This window comes from Mustelus asterias, chromosome 18 (genome assembly GCF_964213995.1).
Source record: "Mustelus asterias chromosome 18, sMusAst1.hap1.1, whole genome shotgun sequence".
Taxonomy (NCBI): Eukaryota; Metazoa; Chordata; class Chondrichthyes; order Carcharhiniformes; family Triakidae; genus Mustelus; species Mustelus asterias.
The window spans coordinates 11,608,175-11,616,108 of record NC_135818.1 but is presented as its reverse complement, the minus strand read 5'-3'; positions in this window follow the sequence as shown (position 1 = coordinate 11,616,108).

Below are 7,934 nucleotides of genomic sequence, written 5' to 3'. Positions count from 1 at the left end.
CACATTGGGTGGGATCTTCCGGCCGCGCTCGCCCCAAAACCAGAAAATCCCACCCGAGGTCAAGACCCTTGCATCGCTACCCCCCCTCCCCACTGCCTCCCCCTCCCCCCCCCCCCCACCCCCTCCGCTATGTGTCCTGGGTGGGTGGGATGGGAAAGTGACTTCACAGTGACTTCATTGCAGTGTTGTAAGTCTACTTGTGACTAATAAATAAATAAAATAAATAAGTCTAGTCCAATTTTTTTAACAATATAGAACCTGAGACTTATCTTACATTTAGCACTGGTGGTTAACACTGCTGTCTTACAGCGACAGGGATCCAGGTTTGATTCTAGCTTGATTAATTGGCTGTGCGGAGTCTGCACGTTCTCCCCGTGTCTGCGTGGGTTTCCTCCGGGTGCTCCGGTTTCCTCCCATACTCCAAAGATGTGCGGGTTAGGTTGATTGGCCATGCTAAATTGCCCCAAGATGTGTAGGTTAGGGGGATTGGCAGGGTGGGGTTATGGGGATTGGACCTGGATAAAATGCTTGTCGGAGAATCGGTGCAGACTCGATGGGCTGCACTGTAGAGATTCTATGATTCTGTTCTATGAATTAACTTGAGGCAAAAGTCCTGCACAGCACAGAGACCGAATGAGAATGGTGCAAAAATGATGTGGTTAAATTGAAGGATTTTAATTTTCACATTGAAGAAGGCAACACATTTCTAGAAAGTATTTGGAACAGTTTTCGAGATGGAATTGCTTCAGAGTCAACAAGACCTGATAGAGATTGTGAAGAAGTTCCATTGGGTCCACGTATGGAAAAGGTTTCCAGATGAAAGACAGTGCAAAACTGGAGATCATTCTGTAAAATCGTGACTAATAAACCAGCGCAGGAGAAACATCTTTAACACTGACCGGTTCGAATGTGGAACATGCTGCCATATGATTGTGCCTAAAAGGGGGAGATGAAGTATGATGGGAGGAGACTGGTATGGAACATACATGTTGGTAAAGAGCAGTTGGCCTGTTCCTGTTCCGCAAACTCGATCTAACTAAGCCACTCACGCAGTCAATCCCAAATGTCACAAGAATTGGCTCAATTTTTTTCTCTGCAAAACCATTCATTCAAAATATACATCACCCTCTTGAAATGCATAACATCCTCGACTTCTGCTGGGTAAGATGTTATACGCCGTTAGCACCCACCGTGAAGGAATTGCATCTGCGTGGTTTATCACCTTTTCATCTGAGTTTGATCAATGTCTCTTTACCCTAGAGCTTATGCTAATGTTGATCACTCCATTTGTCTATTCCACTGGAGATCATAAATACTTCAATAAACTGCCTCGGCAAAGCAGCCAGCATAATTAAGGACTCCACACACCCCGGACATTCTCTCTTCCACCTTCTTCTGTCGGGAAAAAGATACAAAAGTCTGAGGTCACGTACCAACTGACTCAAGAACAGCTTCTTCCCTGCTGCCATCAGACTTTTGAATGGACCTACCTCGCATTAAGTTGATCTTTCTCTACACCCTAGCTATGACTGTAACACTACATTCTGCACTCTCCTTTCCTTCTCTATGAACGGTATGCTTTGTCTGTATCGCGCGCAAGAAACAATACTTTTCACTGTATGTTAATACATGTGACAATAATAAATCAAATCAAATCAAATCAAATCAAAATGAATTTCCTTAATCTAGTTTGTTACCTGTTATCTAGTTTGTTCCCTGTCAGCCAAATTCCAAATGATGTGGAGATGCCGGCATTGGACTGGGGTGGGCACAGTAAGAATTCTCACAACACCAGGTTAAAGTCCAACAGGTTTATTTGGAATCACGAGCTTTCGGAGCACTGCTCCTTCATCAGGAATTCCAAATGGATTTGTTCACTTAGTTCACCCTCCTTTGTGTTTCTTCCAGGGACTACATACTCAGATGGAACAGTGAACAGTGCCTATAACTCAAGCTACACTAGATGGAGTTAGCTACCCACTGGCTCAGTTGCTGCACAGAGGCCGAGTCCCAGGTATTGGTGGGTTAGCTGATCTCAAGGGTGGGATGGCAGGGAAGCATTGGAATTGTTACATAGAATAGATAGAATCCCTACAGTGCAGAAGGAGGCCATTCGGCCCATCGAGTCTACACCGACCACAATCCCACCCAGACTCTATCCCCGCAACTCCACATATTTACCCTACTAATCCCCCGACACCAGGGTCAATTTAGCATGGCCAATCAACCTAACACGCACATCTTTTGACTGTGGGAGGAAACCGGAGCATCTGGAGGAAACCCATGCAGAAACAGGGAGAACGTGCAAACTCCGCACAGTGACCCGAGGCCGGAATTGAACCCTCGTCCCTGACACTGTGAGGCAGCAGGACTAACTACTGCTGGAATAGAGCAGGAGATAAAGTAGTCAAGAAAGGTTTCCTGCCCCCTTCACAGTTCCAAGGACCCAGGTTCAATTCCCAGCTTGTCTGTGTAGAGTTTGCACGTTCTCCCCGTGTCTGCATGGGTTTCCTCCGCGTGCTCTGGTTCCCTCCCACAGTTGGAAAGACGTGCTGGTTCGGTGCATTGGCCGTGCTAAATTCCCCCTCAGTGTACCCGAACAGGCGCCGGAGTGTGGCAACTGAGGGATTTTCACAGTAACTTCATTGCAATGTTAATGTAAGCCCAATTGTGACACAAATAAATAAATTAAACTAACATCCAAAATATTATTTTTTCTTTGTAGCTTTGAGGATCTTATGCGTAAGTCCAACACTTTGGTCTTTATTTCAGGTTGTGGCATCTTTTGTTATCTTTCTAGTGCCCCTTGCTAAAAATGTCCATGATGGACGAGGACAAAATGGAACTCAGTCATGACACCACAACCTTCTTGCCTGACCCACTTCTTTGGGTTGAACTGCCTGAGGTCCTGCAGCAACCAAGGGACCTCATAAACATCAGGGAACTTATGGTGAAACTATGGATTCACAGTTTGTCATTTTACATCCATTCACATCAAAAACAGAGGGCAGAATTTTCTGCCCACGCTCGCCCGAAGGCTGGAAAATCCTGTCCGAGATCAACAGACCTTTGCACGGTCCGTATTCCGCCTGCTACGATTCCCATGACGGGGGGACGGAAGTATTCCACCCAGGAAGTCACAGAGAAAACGTCCCATGGCTTTCCAGGAAATTACCTGCTTGATGTAAGTCTCAGCCGATGGCTCCGACTCATGATCACGTGTGAAGAATGACCATTTAGCAGAGTGACCAGAGGTTGGCAACACCCCTCGAACTGTATCTCAGCAACAGTCACCACCATCAAAAGATGAACGGAGCAAATCACTACTATCACTGTGGGCCTTAACTGAGGAGGGATGTCCTTGTTATAGAGGGAGTGGAGCGAAGGTTTACCAGGCTGATTCCTGGGATGGCAAGTCTGCCATAGAATCATAGAATCCCTACAGTACAGAAGGAGGTCATTCAGCCCATTGAGTCTGCACCGACAACAATCCCACCCCAGTCATATGAAGAGAGGTTAAGTCGGTTAGGATTATATTCACCGGAGTTTAGAAGAGTGAGAGGGGACCTCACAGAGACTTATAAAATTCTAACAGGATTAGACAGGGTAGATTCAGAAAGAATGTTCCCGATGGTGGGGGAGTCCAGAAGTGGAGTTATAGTTTGAGGATAAGGGATAAACCTTTTAGAACTGAGGTGAGGAGAAATTTCTTCACCCAGAGAGTGGCGAAATTCACTACCACAGAAAGTAATTGAAGTCAAAACGTTGTGTGAATTCGAGAAGGAATTAGATTGGAGTTAAAGGGATCGAGGGACATGGGAGGAAGGCGGGATCAGGATATTGAATTCGCTGATCAGCCATGAATGGCAGAGCAGGCTCGAAAGGCTGAATGGCCTACTCCTGCCTCTAGTTTCTATGTTGCTAGGTTCAAATCTCCGACGTTTTGATGCCCCATCAGAGATAATACGGCATTCTAAAGTGACACAGCATGCAAAAGAGCTGCTACAAATAACAGCTCTGCTTTCAGTGATAGCACACTGTACTCTGACTCAGAAGGTTTAAGAGTTTAAGTCTCCCTTCAGAAGTTAAGCACACAATGCAAGCTGAAACTTCAGTGTGGTAGAGGTGGGCACTGCACTGATTCAGGTGTCACCTTTCAAATGCCAAACCAAGGTCGCGGTAAAAGGAATCTTAAGAGGAGCTGGGGAGATCTCCAGTGTCCCACCCAATGTTTATCCCTCAACAAACACCGAGCAATAACTAATCTGGTGACCTCCCAGTGCCTCAGATGAAAGAATTACATCAGTCAGTACTGACACAAATACTGTCAGGTTGTTTGATCAGATAGATACGACGATAAGAACTCTCCTCATATGATAGAAGTCTACAAGATTATGAGGGGCATGCACAGAGTGGATAGTCAGAAGCTTTTTCCCAGTGTGGAAGAGTCAGTTACTAGGGGACATAGGTTTAAGGTGCGAGGGGCAAAGTTTAAAGGAGATGTACGAGGCAAGTTTTTTACACAGAGGGTGGTGGTTTAATTTATTTATTTGTATCTAACCAGCACGTCTTTTGGACTGTGGTAGGAAACGGGAGCACCCGGAGGAAACCCACGCAGACACAGGGGGAACGTGCAAACTCCACACAGACAGTGACCCAAGCCAGGAATCGAACCCGGGTCCCTGGCACTGTGAGAGCCAGAGAGTGGTGAATTTGTGGAACTCTCTGCCGCAGAAGGCTGTGGAGGCCAGGTCATTGAGTATCTTTAAGACAGAAATAGATAGGTTCTTGATTAATAAGGGGATCAGGGGTTATGGGGAAAAGGCAGGAGAATGGGGATGAGAAAAATATCAGTCATGATTGAATTGCGGAGCAGACTTGATGGGCCGAGTGGCCTAATTCTGCTCCTATGTCTTATGCTCTTATGGTGAGGCAGCAATGCTAACAACTGGGCCACCCACCTGTTTGCAAGGTGGAACTAAACCAAAACCTGAGGTTTTAGCATCGGGTGAGAATTTGCAGGCAAGTGTCTCCAAGTACTGTTGTAAATATCTGTGATGGTTCCTTGCCCTGAAAGCCATGCCTGCATCTTGAGTTGTGCCTTTGAATGAACAATGACAAAGTTGTCGAAGACTCATTCTACCTCGAAGAAAAGGTTTTAACACCTCTCTCTGGCTTGCTTCACTGAATGATTACTTCAATTGACAAGAGCGTAGAATAAAATGTCCGTGTCACAAACACATATAAGGGCAACTAAATTACAACAGCAGTCACGATCAATCCTTCAGTGAGGCGAGCCTGTTGATGCTTGAAAAATACACACAGTTTTAAGCCTAGAGTTTGAATTCCAATCTCACTGAGTGGACAGCTATAAACCAGCCCAGGACAATGTTATTCTGATACTTGTGCTTCATGTGATAAATAATGTGAATGGCAGAAAGTCGGTGTGCAGGTACAGCATGTAACAAAGAAGGCAAATGGAATGTAGGCATTTATTGCAAAGGGACTGGAGTATAAAAGTAGAGAAGTGTTGCTGCAATTGTATAGGGTGTTGATGAGACCACATCTGGAGTATTGTGTCCAGTTTTGGTCTCCTTATTTGAGGAAGGATGTTGCGGTATTGGAGGCAGTTCAGAGGAGGTTCACCAGATTGATTCCGGGGATGAAAGGGTTGTCGTATGAGGAGAGATTAAACAGTTTGGGCTTATACTCGCTGGAGTTTAGAAGGATCAGAGGGGGATCTGATCGAGATATATAAAATACTAAAAGGAATTGATAAAGTGAATGTAGACCAAATGTTTCCCCTTGTGGGGCAATCTCGAACAAGAGGTCACAGGTATAGGTTGAGAGGCGGTAGGTTTAAAACTGAGATGAGGAGGAACTACTTCTCGCAGAGGGTGGTGAATTTGTGAAACTCGCTGCCCCATAGCGCGGTGGAGTCAGAATCATTGAATGGTTTCAAGAAGGAGATAGATATATTTCTGATTTAAAAAAGTGATGAGAGGTTATGGGGAACAGGTGGGGAGGTGAATTTGAGACCAGGGAGAGATCAGCCATGATCTGATTGAATGGCGGAGCAGGCTCGAAGGGCTGAATTTGCCAACTTCTGCTGCTCATTCCTATGTTTTGTCTTACTAGCAATGTTCGCCATCTTTTTTTGAAGGCCTGGACTCATTTGTGTCAGTGCTTTACCCAAATGGTCACTGTTTGTACTTTTAAGCTAAGCCAATGAGTATCAGAAAGCATCATGAAACTTGAACCCCATCTAGTGAGAATTGGATGTCTGCATTCCCAGCCAGGGGTCATTCCCAGGGATGATTGTGGGCGGCACGGTGGTTAGCACTGCTGCCTCACAGCGCCAGGAACCCAGGTTCGATTTCAGCCAATACAATTTGAATTAGAATACAGAATGAATTAGCTCAACTTTTATCAATTCAAATACATAAATATGAAAAGATACTATTCTTAACTGCTAACCTATCTCCATTAGTTCCAGTTTAAGCAATATTACTCTTATAGGCTCAAACCCTTCTTCAAAATCAGTTAGCAAACAACACAGGCTTACATGTTTTTACTTGTTCACAGCCTTTGGACACCTCTGGAGTGAAAGAGACATCTGTCTTCTGACACATCCGAAACCGCAGCCTCCAGACAAAGAGAGATAGAGACATCTCTTGTTTCTTTCAAAACCAAGCAGAAACCTCTTGGTTTTCCCCCTAAGCTTAGCTCCTCCCCTTCATGTGACTCTGTCTCTGTCAATCAATCTGATCAGAACCCTAATCTGAAACCCCAGGGTAAAAATCAAAAATGTATTAACTCAGATTAAAACAGACATCTCATTAACTAAGATCGATTATTAGCCTGCATTCACTGCATGTGAGCTGCCTGATGCAGACAGATCGGCACCGTGTAAAGAGAGCTGAATTTTAAACATACCCCTCACAAGAAACATGATGCAAAAGTAAGGCACACGATTGTCACAGTTGTTCAGAAGCACCAGTTGTTCGGCAATTTTTTGAGCAGGTCCATGCGACACAGTTTCATTTTAGTATGGCATTTTGGCAGCGAAGGCATGGAAGATACAGTATTTGGATTGAGTAAAACAATTTTTATTACTACTTTGTAACATTTTATCATTAATTTATGTTTCAGGATAAATATTTATACCCATGGCGTTTCCAGTATACTTACTTGCGCTGACATTCTAATGTCATTCCGTAATCCAGAAAACCATGGAGAGACGATGGCCCAGTAGTTTTATCGCCAGACATTAATCCAGGAGCTCAGCTAATGTTCCGGGTTCAAATCCCGCCACGGCAGATCGTGGAATTTGAATTCAATAAAAAATATCTGGAATTAAGAATCTACTGATGACCCATTGTCAATTGTCGTAAAAACCCATCTGGTTCATTAATAAGAACATAAGAACATAAGAACTAGGAGCAGGAGTAGGCCATCTGGCCCTTCGAGCCTGCTCCGCCATTCAATAAGATCAAGGCTGATCTTTTCGTGGACTCAGCTTACCTGCCCGCTCACCATAACCCTCAATTCCTTTACTGTTCAAAAATTTATCTATCCTTGCCTTAAAATCATTCAATGAAGTAGCCTCAACTGCTTCACTGGGCAGGGAATTCCACAGATTCACAACCCTTTGTGTGAAGAAGTTCCTCCTCAACTCAGTCCTAAATCTGCTTCCCCTTATTTTGAGGCTATACCCCCTAGTTCTAGTTTCACCCGCCAGTGAAAACAACTTCCCTGCTTCTATCTTATCTATTCCCTTCATAATCTTATATGTTTCTATAAGATCCCCTCTCATTCTTCTGAATTCCAATGAGTATAGCCCCAGTCTACTCAGTCTCTCCTCATAAGCCAACCCTCTCAACTCCGGAATCAACCTTGTGAATCTCCTCTGCACCCCCTCCAGTGTCAGTATA